General features: G+C 47.9%; 1 long non-coding RNA gene across 1 annotated transcript in view; it reads left to right on the top strand.

Moving 5' to 3' along the window:
* The window catches only part of LOC112820744 (uncharacterized), a 226,170-nt gene that overhangs the window by 198,536 nt on the left and 11,683 nt on the right, over positions 1–15,951 (top strand). Inside the window, exon 18 of the long non-coding RNA XR_012379617.1 lies at positions 10,389–10,730. This is a non-coding gene — a long non-coding RNA (uncharacterized lncRNA). The remainder of the gene's footprint in view (positions 1–10,388; positions 10,731–15,951) is intronic.

Below are 15,951 nucleotides of genomic sequence, written 5' to 3'. Positions count from 1 at the left end.
ACAGCTTATTAAAGTCATGCTTTACGACTCAGAGTGATTTTTGGCCATTGCGGATGTGGCTTATTTGCATTGTGTCACCATGTAGTCTAGATCGCTGCAGGGAGTTTTGCTGAAGAAGGCTCACGACTAGGTGTACGGACCGAGACGGAACCAAGTGTGACACCTAGAAGTTCGTGTTGCCGGAAGAATGCCATTGGTTTCCTACTCGCCAACCGAAAGCTCCTCCATAGAAGTTTGGAACTGACTTTAAAATGGACACAGCAAGGCTCCGTCTCTGCTCTTTCCACTGCTTCAACTATGCACCTGACACACTCTCCTCCCCAGCTCGGTGCCTCAGTTTCCTTGCCTGCACCTGCGTCCTGTGCCCGTTGGAAGGTTGAGTGAAATAACACACACAATGTGTTGCAAAGCATGCCTGCCTGCAGCAAGCACATGACGCGTGTTAGATATTATGATCCCTGCTATCATTCCACTGGTAGCCCGGATGTGGCCTGGGTCCTCCTCTTCCGAGGCGGTGCTCAGCAGAACGATGATTACGTCAGACGAGGCTTCCCACACCCAGAACTGCAGGATGTAATGCTTGGGAACATGTCCAACCAATTGTGGACTGACATTCATGCTTCTCGGAGACTGGAGGCCCTAAGGCCTGCTCTACGCAAAGTCCGCCCAGGCTGACTCGGATGCCTTCCCATGGTATATGGAGAGAAGGCAGAAATTACATATGTTTTGATCATTTTACATAAAACCTACCAAATTGTATGACCTGAACCTTACACGTCAACCTGATTCATATATACACGGTCAGCTCCACGTTACAAGGATCACAATGCTGTGTTTTGACGGTGACATCTGTCAGCCTTTCCATGGCCTCGGATGATTTGGTTGATGGAGCTGACTATGTGGGTTCCTGGTCTTCCTGCTACTTCCTGCTGTGTCTCTTCCCAAAGTCCATGAGTTCTTGAACTAACGCTGCTTCCAGTGGCAGAGGAAGGCCCCCTGGCCTCAGCTATGACCTCTAATCACACGCCCACAGCCTGTCTGCCAAATACAGGATTGCCTTATAATCGTCAAAACCGTTTGAGTATCCCTTACTCGAAAGGCCCTTGGGAAGAGTAAACACACAGGATTTGTAATGGGACTTGGTTATGGTTGTAGTAAAGGTGAGAATTACTATAAAACCAGAAGCCAGAGTTCATTTCTATGAGAATGTGCAGCCACCTCTCCCCAACCACATTTTTACTAAAGTTGTTAACAAGTCAATCTATGGACACGTGTTAGTTTCATTTACAGTAAGATGATGCCGGGGCCTTTCTTGTGCAGCGAGGACCCACGGGTATAAAATAAGACGTGTGAAATTCTCCCAGATTCTACACAGGGTGCTAGAGGTTGGGGTTGGACACCCGACACCACCCCCCACACCCACACGCACCCCAAGCTGTACGAGCAGCGCCGTGGGGAGAGGAGACAAGATTGTGGCTGGCCTTCTAGGGCGCACACTCTTTCCTCCCTCCCACGTTGGAGGGTGGTATTTCTGTCCTTGAAGTCAAGAGCAAGTCTCCGAGGGGATCACCACGGCCACAGGAAGTGTCTGCAGAAGGAGGAACCTGGCAGCATGTCCCTGTCCAGATGCTTGCTGAGCTCCAGACGTCCCTGGGCCCAGCCTGGTGTTACCATCGATGTAGATTTGGGAGGTTCTGAGGAGACCTGGAGACAGGTTCTCTGATATTTGACGATGTGCTTGATCACAGAGACTGTTGCCTGTTTTGCACATAGAGATTTCTAAAGTGCCGGGACCAGAGCATTATGTGCCTTGAGAAAGATTTCCAGATTTTCCAGCTTTCCAGGCCACTAGTGAGCATGGATGAGAAGGGGCTAGCATTCTGTGGTTCCACATAAAGCGCCATGGAAATCACTGGCGGCACAGGACCCTGGAAGCTGTGATTAGGGGTGCCGAGTAGAAGCGTGGCTTCCCTTACTCGGGAGGCCAGGATGGAGCTGAACGCCATCCCCAGGAGAGTACACGAACCGCGCACGGGGAGAGCGGCCTGTTGGCAGAGGGTGCGGGTAGCTAACTGATGACCTCCTCACCTGCCACACTTGTCTAAGCACTGTGCCCAGCCACTCCGGCCCCCGGGCCATCCTTGCCAGCTTAGCTCTTGCTTCTGCACCCACCTGCAGTCCCCTAACTTCACCCGGGCCGCGCCGGCACGCTGCCTCCTCCCACGTGCCTTCCTTGGCGACCTCCTCTCCATACCTGTGCTGTGCTTTACTTCTCGACGTCATCAACTGACATTACACTACATGCTCCTCTATTCATGGGGTATCTCCCCTACTTTGAACACTGGGCACATAAGGTCCAAGAGGAGAGGGCTTTGTTTTGGCCTATTTCCAGGGCCTAGAAGAAATGCAGCCTGTTGCAGGTGCTCAGTGAACATCTCCTAGATAAATGAATGAATGAATGAATGAATGAATGAATGAGCTGGACTGATCCTCCCACCACGGTCAGGTAGTTACTCATGGTGGACCGTCCTCAGTGCTAGTTTTCCTCCTTTTGCCCCTCCAGAACCTTCTTGAGCCTGACCCATGTCTCAGGCTTCGGGGTTCGAGCTGGGTTTGACCAGGAGAAGCACGGGCAGGAAACTTGGAGAGAGAGCTGTGGGTATTTATTCCCCTAGCCTCCTCCCTGCTGGCTTGTGCATAGCAGTGGCTGTATCCCTCCCCTGAGGCCACAGTGCCTGCTGGGTATGCCCTCTCTCATAGCTGGAGCTCCCTTCTCGTCCCCCTCAGACCCAGGGAAGGCTTCTGGCCACAGCTACTTCCTGCTTTTCACTTATCTGTCTGTTATCTTTACCTGCCCCGCACTCTGTAAATGGTCTCTCCGTGAATCTCACTGATGGCCCTCACACGAGCCATCTCTTTCCTGCTGGGACCGAACTGAGGCAGCAGCCTCCTCCCTAACTCTCCTTCATCCTGAGCTAGTGCCAGGAACCTCGCCACCCTGATACCACTCATGTACCAGCAGCATCAGCACTCGCTGTGGATTTATTAGAAATGCAGAGTCTCTGGCCTTCCATTCCAGTGGAGTCAAAATCTGTCCTTTAAGAATATCCGAGTGATGTCCACGTGAGTCTGTGGAGCGCCAGCTGGAGGGGAAGGAGGCACCGTGTGAGGATGGGACCATGCCCCGCCCGACACCCCATTGATGTTTGTAAACTAGCAAGGCAGGCTCCTCAAACACCGGCACCACACTGCTTCTTCCCTTTGCTTCCCACGGACAGAGAATGTGGGGAGCTCATCTGTTTTGGATTCAAGTTGCCTGGGTTCCAATCTTGCCTCTCCCCTCACTAGCGTGCAACTCAGGGAGACTTCCTTCCCCTCTCTGTTTCCTTGGGGATGGTGATGGTGCTTCCTAACAGGATTGAGACGATTAAATCACATGAGACATAAGAAGCAGGGGAACAAGCCAGGTGGATATACGTGGGAAGAAAAACCCAAGCAAGGAAGAATAGTGAGGGCGCCAGTGTGCCCGGGGCCAGTGCCACCCACAGTGTCACTACATGGATGCTAAGGAATATTGGTGGTAGTGGTGGTGCTGTCATTTCGAGAAGGAGCAGAGGTGACAGATTTAAGTAATACACAGGCTGGAAAATCCACTTGTGCATATGAGCTCACAAATATAAGACAATCGCCTACAATGATAATCACAACATTTGTATTTACTGGAGAGTTTGTAAGGCCCTTTCAAAGACATAATACACATACTTCAGAGTATAAGAAGCAGGGCCCCTAGAAGATGGTTCCAGGCAGCACTCGGTCAGATGGAGACCTTCCAGAACAAAGTTGACCATAAATGAATCCCTGCTTCCAAATGTAATTCTGCAGATGCGCTTTGATTTCATAGCCATTGATCAATAATTCATTTGGCTTGTGACTGCTGATGACATGATTTAATATGTCCAGCTAAATTACGTTCCCATAGGAACACTCATGCATACCAAAGGAAAAAATGACAATTACACAGTGCTGGCCCTTCCCTGAAGCAAGCCCGTGTGCATGCTTAGACTTGCTGTTTGAAGGGAAAGGACCTTGTGATCAAACCCAGAGAGGCCCTGAAACAGAAAGATCTCCATGAGTCCAGGAGTAGCGAGACCGTCCATGAATGTCACCCTAAGCAGGGGCAGCTGGTATCGTTGCTCAATATTCACAACACAGTACCGAGACCAGAGCAGGAAAGCCCAAGGGGGTGTGCACTCAGGAAAGTGAAAATTGCTCGGGAGAAATCCCAAGGACTCACTTGGGCTTCCCACAAACACCTCCGTCACCGTGACCGCTGGTGGGTGTCTCTGCCCACTTCCCTGCAACCCTCTCCTGGTCTCCGCTGGTTGCGTGTGGGGTCTGCTAGCTGAGCTGGCAGAAATAGCAGGGTGCACATCTACGGTACCAGGATGGAGGAAAAATACCCCAAGGCTTGGTTTCTAACAAAGAAGAGAATCTGAGATCCAGATTTTGCATGAAACGAAGTTCAACATTAAAAAGAGTCTCCTTTGTTTTCACTGTGGTTAATTTTGAAGTCAAACCTAATACCCTTTTCTTCACATTGGGATCTCCTTTCCTTTCTGTGGCCGCTGCCCTTGAATATCACAGTGATCACAATATAAAATAGGAGCTCTGAGCCTTGGGCTTGGCGTCAGACTGCCGGGCTTCAGACTGTTAGTCCATTGCTCACGGGTTGTGTGAACCCCTCTCTGCTTCAGTTTCCACGTTATGAAATAGACTTCAGAACATCCTCTTGGCCTTGTGGTTGTCATGAGGATTAAATGAACCCTAATATAATTACATTATTAGTGCTGTGCTTGATAAATACTAAATATTAATAATGTGTATTCTTTATTGGTATTATTAGTATTATTATTACCAGTGGTTTCCTAACTGGCCACTATTTACACTGAAGCCAGAGTAAAACTCTAGAAGATCTACTCCAATTAAAAAGTAACCTTAGTGGCTTCCCAATTCCTATAAAATGAAGATCAGGATTTTTAGAATAATATAGAAAACAACCATGACCCCAGCCCTGCTTATCTTTACACCTCTAACTCTGCTAGCCTGTTCCCAGGTTTCTAAAAGTCCTGCATTTGTGAACCTTCATGTTCATGCCATCCCTTCCTTCTACCCATCCATCCACCCACCCATCCATCCACCCACCCATCCATCCACCCACCCATCCATCCACCCATCCATCCACCCACCCACCCATCCATCCACCCACCCATCCATCCACTCACTCATCCATCCACCCATCCATCCATCCACCCACCCACCCTATATCCATCCGCTCTCCCACCCACCCACCCATCCATCCATCAACTCACCCATCCATCCACACACCCATCCACCCACCCAGCCATCCACCCATCCGTCCACCCACCCATCCACCTGCCCATCCATCCTCTCAACACATATTTATTGAATACTTATTCTGTGCCATGTGCTGTGCTAGGCATTGAGGATGCTGTGATGAATAAGTAAAGAAAAAGACAACAAAAAATATTTGGGTTAATGACAACTGTTGCCAAGAAGTGTAACTAGGTTATATGGGTAGAAGGTGTTTCTTCAGGCAGGCTAGTCAGGAAGCCTCTTGTGGGTAAAGGGCATCTGCGTGAAGACTCAGGAGGCTGCTCTGGAAGGATCTGGAATGAGAATATTCTGGATAGGGGGAAGCCACATGTGGCAACAAATGGCCCCCAAATCTCAATGGCTTAATGGAGTAAGTGTGTTTCTTGTAGAAACCAGTATGGGTGGGCAGGGGCGGTACTCCACCAGCCGCACTGAGCATGTGAGCCCACAGTCTCCTGGGGTCTCAGGGTCCCGTGCACTTACTGTCAGGTGGGAACAGAGTGACAGTGTGGAGGATGGCAGGGCAGGTTTCAGGGGCTGGAGGGGCAAACGGTAGGCTTTACCCACTTTATGAGCCCAGACTATGGAGGGAAGAATTCAGACTGTCTGAGTAATAGAAAGAAGGTGCCCTAGGCTGGAGTTCAGTGTGCAAGGGCATGAATGGGAGGGCCCAGGAGCAAAAGGCAGGCGGGGACAGTTCCTGTAGCTATTTTAAGGAACTTGGATTTCATTCTAATATCAAATGGAAGTCTTGATAAAGAGTTTTATGGAAGGAAGTGGCGTGAACAAATATACACCTTAAAGAGACCCTTGGGATGTGAAGACAGAATGACAGAGTATATCACTGCTATAAAAATTGCCACCAATTTAGTGGCTTAAGCCAGCACATGTTATTCGGTGACAGTCTGGATGTCAGAAGTGTAAATTCAAGGTGTCAGCAGGGCTCTGTTCCTCCTGGAGGAGGATCTGTTTCCTGTTTCCTTTCCTTTCCTGTTTCCTTCCAAGATCCTCCTGGAGGATCTTCGGGCGAGAATCTGTTTCCTTGCCTCTCCAGCTTCTGGAGGCCACTGCGTTTGGTGGCTCGTGGCCCTTCCCCTCCTCCTTTGCAAGGCGTCCCTCCAGCCTCATGCCCCTGGCTGTCATTCTACCGCCCTCCTCTTGCACAAACCCTTGTGATTACCAGAAGATCCTAGAAGATCCCAGATCATCTCCCTATCTCAAAACCCATAACGTAATGAGAGCTGCAGAGCTCTCTTTTTGTCATCATGGAAGATCACAGACACATTCCAGGGATTAGGACATGGACAGCTTTGGGGGCCATTATTCAGCCACCACCAGGAACAAGGATGATGACAAGATGACAAGTCAAAAGGTCCTAAACTAACACAGCTGTGAGCTGCAAAGAGAAGCGTCTGCATTTGACAGCTGCTTGGGGGCGGGATCTACAGGTGATGGTCAATGGCAGGTCCCCAAGGACAATGAAGGAAGAACAACAGAGACACGCAGGTTTCTTGCTTGGATGTTATTGATGAAATAATGACCAGAATCATTCAAAGAGCCTATTCAGTAACCAGTGATGAGTAAAAATTCTAAAATTGTCTGTAATTTATAAGGTTTATGACAAGGAAAGAACTTGTAATTATAAACTGGTTATCACTGGATATTACACATTGATTTTGTCTGAATCATTAATTAGCAAATGAATCAACAGCTGCTGATATCTCATAAACAGGCTATTCTAATTTGTTTTTTAAAAAGTACCATGCAGTAAAAGGGAAGACCTATAGAGGTGAAGATTGCAAAATGCTCCTTAGAATTATTTTTATGTTTCAGGCTATCTTGTAAAAACGTTACTTGTGAGCTATCAACTTCTGCTCAAAAAGCTAAGGCAAAGGCTGGGTTACAGTAAATTAAACACCTTAACTGATGTGGAATCAAGTTGTGTATCTTCTAATGTCTCAAAGACTTTGGGTATCTTCATTACCTTCAAAGACTATGAGACTTCGCTTTGACTTCCATTTTCCCCTTACCCTTCTCCCCCTCTGTTCTGGCTATCTACTGATGCTTTGTGAACTGCCCCACAATGTAGTGGCTAAAGACAATAACCAGTTCAGTATGGTTTATGATTTTGTGTGACGGGATTTCAGTCAGGGCTCCGCTGCTGGCTTCTGCTTTCCTTGGTGTAGACTAGGGTTACTTGGTGGCATCCATCTGGTGGCTGTTCTGCTCTGGACCATCCTCAAATGTCTTCTCTCACACACTTGGAGCCTTGGCAGGGTGGACTGCATGGCTGGGCTCAGTGGGAGTCCCCTCCATGTCCTCCACGTGGTCTTTCCAGGAGCCCCCTCCATGTCCTTGCTCCACGTGTTCTTTCCAGCAAGGTAGTTCAGACTTGTTACACAGCGGTGCAAGACTCCAAGAAACCAACACAGAAACTTCCAGTTCTCTCAAAGGCAAGTCTTGGAACTGAAGTAGGATTGTCAGGTTTGGCAAATAAAACTAGAGGACACCCAATTCTGTTTGAATTTCAGATAAATGACAATAATTCTTAATTTAAGTATGTTCAAATATTTCATGCACCATACCTTTACAGAAACAGTTGTTATGGGCAGATCCCTACCTGAGGTCACGGCGAGCCATGAAGGGTTTGTACCCTGGATCGACGACCCGTGGGAGGTTGCCTGCGGGTTGGGAGGAGGATCCGTCTCAGCCCACTTTGCTTCTCACCACACCTTCTGGCCTCATGTCGCTAGCACCTCTAAGTTAGTGAGAATCAGGAGCTGCATGGCCCAGCAAGTTTCTCTTCTCATCCCCTGCAGTCGGGATGCTGAAAACAAACAAACAAAAAAACCCCAATTATTACATATCTGAAATCCAAGTTGAACTGGACATCCGGTATTTTTTATGACAACCATAGCCCGGAATCCCTTCCATTATTGTCTATTTGTCAATACCGTCAAGGCCAGCCCAGACCCAAGGGGAAGGACAGGTAGGATCCACCTCTCCACCAGGAAAGGGTCAGGGAGTATGTGGCCTTCTTCCAAGTGCTACCAAACACTGGAGTCCTCCCGGGCTTTGCTCACTGTTTGGGACGTAGGAACGGCTGGCGCCGATGCTCCCGTGCCTGTCCTAAATGGGCCGAGGTGATTGGTGACACCATGTGCTGCAAATCCCCACGACTTTAGAACAGCAGGAAGCACGGCCCACAGAGGAACGATCGGATAGACCTGTGTGGGAACCCTGTGCTGCCCGAGGCAAGGGTCGAATCCCTCTGAGCCTTGGGTTCCCCCAGTGTTGTATGGTTATCACCTTAGTCACTGTGAGTTGCAGTAAGGATGAAAGGAGGTACTGAATGGGTATAAGACAAAGCACCACGACACAAAACATGTTCTCCATCAATAGGCACTACGCCTACTATTCTCTTTATTTTAGCAAGTAGAAGAGCTATGAGATGGGAAGACGAACTTTAAGAACCATGAAATTTGTGAGCCGGGCAAACAGCGCCTTGCTCTTGGGATTTCACTTCCGAGAAGTTCTGGTTCCTTTGATGCTGAAAATGCCTAGTCTTTGAACGAGTTAAACACAAAAGTGAAAGCCACCCTTAACAGCAACCCTTCCTTATTCACAGAGGAATCCCCTCAGAATAATATTGTAAATAATTGGTATTTTAAAATCAGTCTCAGAGGACATGATTATCTTGAACACCAATCCAAGCCTCTCAGTACATCCTAAAATGCTGTAAATATCGACATAGTTATCTTTTTAACTTTTAGGCGATTTTATTCTGTCCATCACACTGCTGCCATTTAACTGAAAACAGTAAAGGCCATTTCTGTGTGAGTTTCCACGCAGTGGCTTTGGCCATGATCGCAAAGCTCAGGTACCCACACTGGACCTGACTCTCCTTCTCCCATAGTCACTGCTGGAGTCTGGCATGGAGGGAATGTTCTTCAGATCCCCGGTGGAGACATGCAGAAGGACGGCCAGATTTATTTGGAATCTAAACGTGGATCAAATTAGATATAGGCCAAGTATTCCACAAAATGCCTGGGAAAGATAAAGGCATGTTTTAGGGCCTGTCCCTGCCAATAAATTCACTTGGATGAAAGGCCCTATGTAATAAAAATGTCGCATTGAAGAAATTAAATGATCTTGTCATTTGTAACAAGGATTAATAGAATTTTAAAACAGAATGAGCTAAAATGAAGCTCGGTGAGTCACGATGGCCTTTCACATTTGCAATATTCCTAAGATAATTATTAATTAACACACCAGAAATGATTTTAATGTAACATTATGGTACAGATTTAAACACCCAAATGGAAAATCTTCTTATTAAGGTTTCTCATCTTTTCTTAAAATTAAAATGCTAAACTAATTAAAACCAAAGTTACTTTAAAAACAGTTTGCTTCCAAACAGATTTTCAATATATGCCAAAGCAAGTATGAGCCTAGAACTATTTTTTGGGGGGGATAGAAATCAGAAATTTATTAAAAATGAAATTTCTAATGCTTGTCCTCACAGCCTCCCCTCTATCTCCATGTAACCTATAGGGCAATAAAGCCACATAAGGCATAATTTGGCACCAGGGTGTGTATTTCTTAAGAGCATTAGTCAAAACTTTCTAAAACATCAATCCCAATTCATTACTACTTCGCTTAAGATATTCCCTTGATCTTACATTGCCCCCAGTATACATGTGGGTTTCCTTGCTGTGACCTAGAAAGCACTACATGATCTGGCCTCTACTTTTTTTGGGGGGGGCATGCCAAGCTTGTTCTTATCCCCCAGGTTTTTGTATTTTCAATTTCTTCTAGAATGTTCTTTCCGCAAATCATCACATTGCCTATTCCTTCTCACCATTCTGGTTCTAACAGTCTATCCCGTATGATTATAGTCTAACCCATTACCCTGTGTTATTCTCTTTAGGACATTTATCACTCTCTGAAGTATTTTGATGTTCGTTTCTTTATTATCTGTCCCTTTTAAACAGAACGTAAGCTCCACAAGGACCAGGTCCTTCTCTGCTTTGTTCAGATCTGGATCCTTGGAACCTATAACAAAGGTGCTTGCACCATTCATAACCGACAACACATGACCACTAAGCCACTGGCTGGGAAAATCACACTGGCTTTTAAAGAAGTTGCTTGTGTCTCATCCTGAGACCTTCAAGAAATTTAGATAAAAGCATGTGGGCAGGAAGTGGGAAACATACACAGTAACATGCCCGGCTACTCTCTGAATCAAAGAGAAAGGAATCAAGAAACAACATGGCATTAACATAAGAAGGCTGAGAATGCCAAGGGGTCTGAGGGATCCACGTGAAGACACGGAGGTTGATGTCTCGTGATGTTTTATTCCTATGAGTCTCTTTTCCTAAAGGCCCAATTTACTTTCCTTCTAGGATTGGAAGTGTTCGAGAAATGCGTATCAAATGTTTATTTGTGAATCCCAACGCTCTCTCTCTTCCTATTCCTCTTGGCTAATGTGGACTCACATAAACGCACAGTTGTCAATTAATGGCTCGTTTTCCACATGACAAGACTTTTCTCTTTTGCCCTGTGTCCCCCATCTGGTCTTACACCCAGCAGTCACCATGTCTTCTTTGTCACCTCTGCTCTAGTTCCCTTTCTGACCTGGCAGCACCTGCTACCCAGAAATTTATCTGACGGTGTGTAGATGGGTCATAGAGCTCTCCAGAAACTTGCTGGTGTTTTGAAGTGATGGTCCTCGGTAAAGCTTCCATCTTAGAAGTTCTGATCAAATGATATATATATATATATATATATATATATATTTTTTTTTTTTTTTAATTTTTAGGGTTGTGTGAGGGCCTTTTTTTTCCTTTTCTGTCTAAACTACTCTCTCACAATATCCTAAAATCTTGCCTCTGTTGCTATTTATCAGGAAGGTCTGTGCCAGCAAGCAGCAGATCTGGTCACCAACGTATTAAAAATGGGCATGGCATACGGAAAGGCTCACTACATGGTACCTGCCAACAGTGACTAAAATAAAAGAGCTAAAGGAGAAAGAAAACTTTAACATAGACCCTATGATCTTCTCATCGGTCTGCAAGATTAGTGGGGATATATTCTAGTTTTCCTTCAGTGTGGTTCTCATGTAATTTAGAAAAAATACATTTAAATCAAAGACAAGCAATGTATCTATATGTGTACATATTATATATGTGATACATACACTGAATATGCTCTTCAACAAGCATGCATTGAATGTCTCCATGTGCCAGGACACAAAAATGAGTAAGCAGTGATCCCAGCCCCAGATGAGGCTTCACCTCTGGTCAAGAATGCCCCATTTATCTGGAATGTAAAATATAGTTTCTGATTTCAAAACACCGAGTGGCCACCCTCTGTTCACACTTTATAAAACTGTTGTCAAGAAGGAAAACTACCAGGGACGCCTGGGTGGCTCAGTTGGTCAAGCAACTGCCTTCTGCTCAGGTCATGATCCTGGAGTCCCGGGATCGAGTCCCGCATTGGACTCCCTGCTCGGCGGGGAGTCTGCTTCTCCCTCTGACCCTCTCCCCTCTCATGCTCTCTTTCTCATTCTCTCTCTCTCAAATAAATAAATAAAATCTTAAAAAAAGAAGAAGAAGAAGAAGGAAAACCACCAAAGCAATAGTTGATTAAAATAGCATGATGAATCGGGGCAGGGGGCCACCAAGGCACCAGTGAGCTTGGGTAAAGAAATGGTCTATTTTCAGAAATTAGCAGGAGGCAGGGGAAGGGGCATAGATTTTGGGATTATGAAGGACCATGTTGAAATCCCTGTCCAACCTCTGCTAGCGGTTTGACCTCAGGTAAGCTGAGCTCACCAACTCTTTCAGCTTCAGTGAGCCGGAAGGGAGCCCTCACCCTGGTTTCCTTGCCAGGAGACTCAGGCACAATGGGTGCTTGTGGGACAGCTAGAACACAGAAGCGGTTGTCGCCTTTCCTGGGGGTACTGGTTTGTTTCCGTGCACACACCCAAACTTTAACCTTAGAAGCAGTCTCTGCGCTCGTTCCAGTCTCCCTCCTGTGGCCCTCAAGTGCTGTTCACCTGCAATTTGGTGAGCATTTTACCTCTCAGAAGCGTGGTTTAGGGGAGCCTGGGTGGCTCAGTCTGTAAAGAGTCTGCCTTTGGCTTAAGTCGTGATCTCAGGGTCCTGGGATCGAGTCCCATGTCAGGCTCTCGGCTCAGCGGGGAGTCTGCTTCTTCCTCTCCCTCTGTGTGTGCTCTCTCTCTCTCAAATAAACAGAAAATAAAATCTTAAAAAAAAAAAAGCATGGTTCAACGTTGAAACTTTAATTGTAAATTTCTAGTGACTCAATGTCTACACAGTTTGATTATCCACTGTGGTAAATATTGACAACCCTCATAAACAAAAATCCTCTGGAATCCCAAAGTTTAAGAGTGTAAAGAGATCTCAAGGCCAGAATGTTTGAGGCCTGTTGATCTAATTGATGGGATTAAAGCTTAGCTGGATACGTGGCGTGGGATTCTTCCCTCTCGTTCACTTACTGAATTACTTAGCGAACCTAACTGGGCATCTTCTTTGTGCAAATTATTTGACTCTATTTTGGGGACAGAGCAACAGAGAGTCCAGTTTCCACCTTCAGGAAGCTGACCACTGGGTGACGGCTGGGCTCGCCTTCTGCCGGGTGTCTGTTAGGATTGATTTCTAACCTCACCACTCCACTTTGCAGGCGGTTTTCGGCTTGCAGAGCTGATGGACAAGCACTCTGTCTTCTGCGTGGCAGTTGAGATGGCCACATGGATGACCCACATGACAGTAACTGCTATTTCTGCTTGTGGGGCAGCCCGAGTGCTCTGGGGCTACTTTGTGGTGGCCTTAGGTTAGCAGTCCCTTGCACCCAACACCCCAGGACGTGCAGCCCTGTGATGTTGACCACTGATCACGGTCCTGACAGATAACCATCTCCAGCGTCCCTTCGCCTGCAACTAAAATTGTAGACAGATCTCTGAACAGTTTGGGTTCTGTGGTCTTAGGTTGGTAACTGTTTTTCTACACCCTGCTCCTCTTTGAAACTGTTCCCGTGTTTGGCCCTCAAAAGAATGGCCTCGTTAGACTTGTTTTCTCCTCCTTTTACCACCTGGGGTTGGAGAGGCCCTGCGTGCTGTCAAGCTGCTCCTTTGACCCTTTCATTCTTCCGTTGACTGCATGACCTTTAAAGTGGTGGCAAAGGGGGATCAGAGCAAAAAAGCATTTTCAATCATTTGAGGAGGAAATTCGGGACTGCACGATACTTCCCGTTGGTGTGGCCCATGGGAAATTTCACCTTCCGTTGGTTTACACTGGATTTTCCGAAGAACTTCCAGGGCTTTAATATGCGCCCCACTATTTGACGAGTGACATCTTTTTAACCCAAAATAGTCACATGGGAGGCCTGAGTACAGAAACAGGCATGTTCTTTGGACTAGTTTTTACCTTTCTTCCTATTACGCCCTTCTTTCTCAGGGAGGAAGGAGTCTTATCTGATAAATATATTACTATATTATAGTATTGTACACCCCCTCCCATTCTCAATAAAATAATAATAATGATTTGCATGAAGGGATTCTGTGGTCTGCACTTACGCCTTAGAAACGTTTAGTTTCATTTGACTCTGAAACCACTATCAAAAGTATAGCAAAACCATATAGTGCACCCTCTACAGCAGTCTCGCTTAAAGCACTTTATCGATGTTAATTCATTTCATTCTCATCCCGGTGCTGGGAGGTAGAGTCTCTTCTCCCCCATTTTACAGATGGGGGAACTGAGGCAAAACAGGGTGAACGACTTGCCCAGGCCACAGAGCTAATGTGCTGGTAGAGTGAGATCCCATTCCGACCATGATAGTAAGCATGTAGCGCTTTGAAGGATCCCAGGATCACCTAGGGGGTGGGTCACCGAACGTTTAGCAGATCGCAGCTCTCCTAGTTGATCCTGGTTCGCCTACTGGATCACTGAACTCCTAGGGGTTGGTGGAGCACCTGCATAGTACCTCACAGGCAGAGTCTGCAGACAGAGGGTTAAGGACTTACTGGGCATCCAGAGTTTGTAAGGAGGTTGTTTGCTTATCTTCAGGGTCCTTCCCCCTCACATGTACCAGGCTCTTCCCCTCCTCATTGTGGAGACTAAGTTTGCTGGACTGATGAGGGGTCCATCATGGTGGAGGCCAGAGGAGGAGAGGTCTCCAGGGAAAGCATGCGGGGCTCCCAGCTTCCGCTGCATGGTGTCCTCCAAATAGAGAGAACTCAGGCTCCGATGGTCACTGAGTCTGTAAGAATACTGGCCCCAGAGAGCTCAGCCTGGACCTCAGGTGCCAGAGGCCAGGCAGGCCGCTGGAGACCTGCTCTGACCACGAGGCAGGGGCCGGTCCCACCAGGCTCAGTTGTAGGGGCAGAAGGTAGGATTTTCCTTTCCTTCGTCACATGGACTGTGCCACCACTGGGGAATCGCATGGCACCTTTTATTCTGTAAAATGCTATATAGTTGAAGGTCACAATAAATGCCCTTTGCTGTGTCCACCAGAGAGCCATGGCCATGGAGCAGACTTTTTTGTGGAGACCCTGGTGAAGCAGGATGGTCGCACAGCGGGGTCCCCCGGTCGGCACAGATGTTCCCGTGGCCTGAAGCTCCACGGTTTGGAGCTTGCTCTGCTCTGGATGCATCATTTATGGACTACCTGACTCCAGGGCACGTGACGGCCTGCGCGTCTCCTAGCCAAGAGCCTCAGCTTGCGGGCCCACTCTCACTCCCCCCTCTGCTGATGCAGGCACAGTCACGCTCGCTTCTCGGGGCTCAGGGACCTGGGAGCAGTACAGAATGGCAATACCTGGGTGCTCTCCTGCTGCGTGTGGTGTTAGGCACCCTACCTCATGATTTCTACCTCGTGCTGACAACAGCCCCCGGACGAATGCATACAGAGTGAGCCTCCCTGTCACAGACAAGGACACCGAGGCCGAGAGGGTAAGTGACTTAGATACGGGCACAGAGCTGGAAGTTAAGGGGCGGAGTGGGCGTTCTCAGGTTCCCGGAGTTGGCGGTGGCACTGGCCGCCCCCCGGAGAGGGTCTCTGTCTGTGTCCTTTGCTGGGTGCTGCCCGGGCCTGGGGGGCGGGAGACAAGAGCAAGGACCGGTGCACTCTGGACTTCCCTCAGCAGCCTGCAGCTCTGTCTGGTGCACCCGGATGAGCACAGAGAACTTGCCTGCAGGGGTTTTCAGAATCGAAGTCAAACTGGAACGTGCGCAGGAGCTCCTTGATCCAGCTGGCAGCTCTTGGGATTTCTCTGAGCCACATGTCTGAGCCCCCCGGGAACTCCGCGCTCCAGGGCCCCATGGGAGAGCATGCAGGATCCTAGGCCCAGCCTGTGTGAGAAGGAGAGGGGCCTGCCGGTGCCCCCCATTGTTGCACTGCCCTCGTGGGGTCCCCAGGCCCCCTGGTAGGTGCTCAGGAAACAGCCCCCTGGTAGGTGCTCAGGAAACACTCCCTGGATGAGCAAGTTAATGAGAAGGGGAACTGGCTGCCCCTGGCTTCTCTCCCAGCCCCAGC

The sequence above is a fragment of the Callorhinus ursinus genome, unplaced genomic scaffold (assembly GCF_003265705.2).
Source record: "Callorhinus ursinus isolate GAN/ISIS: 27379988/994484 unplaced genomic scaffold, GSC_fseal_2.0 scaffold10, whole genome shotgun sequence".
Classification (NCBI taxonomy): Eukaryota; Metazoa; Chordata; class Mammalia; order Carnivora; family Otariidae; genus Callorhinus; species Callorhinus ursinus.
This window is presented reverse-complemented; position numbering and strand designations above follow the sequence as displayed.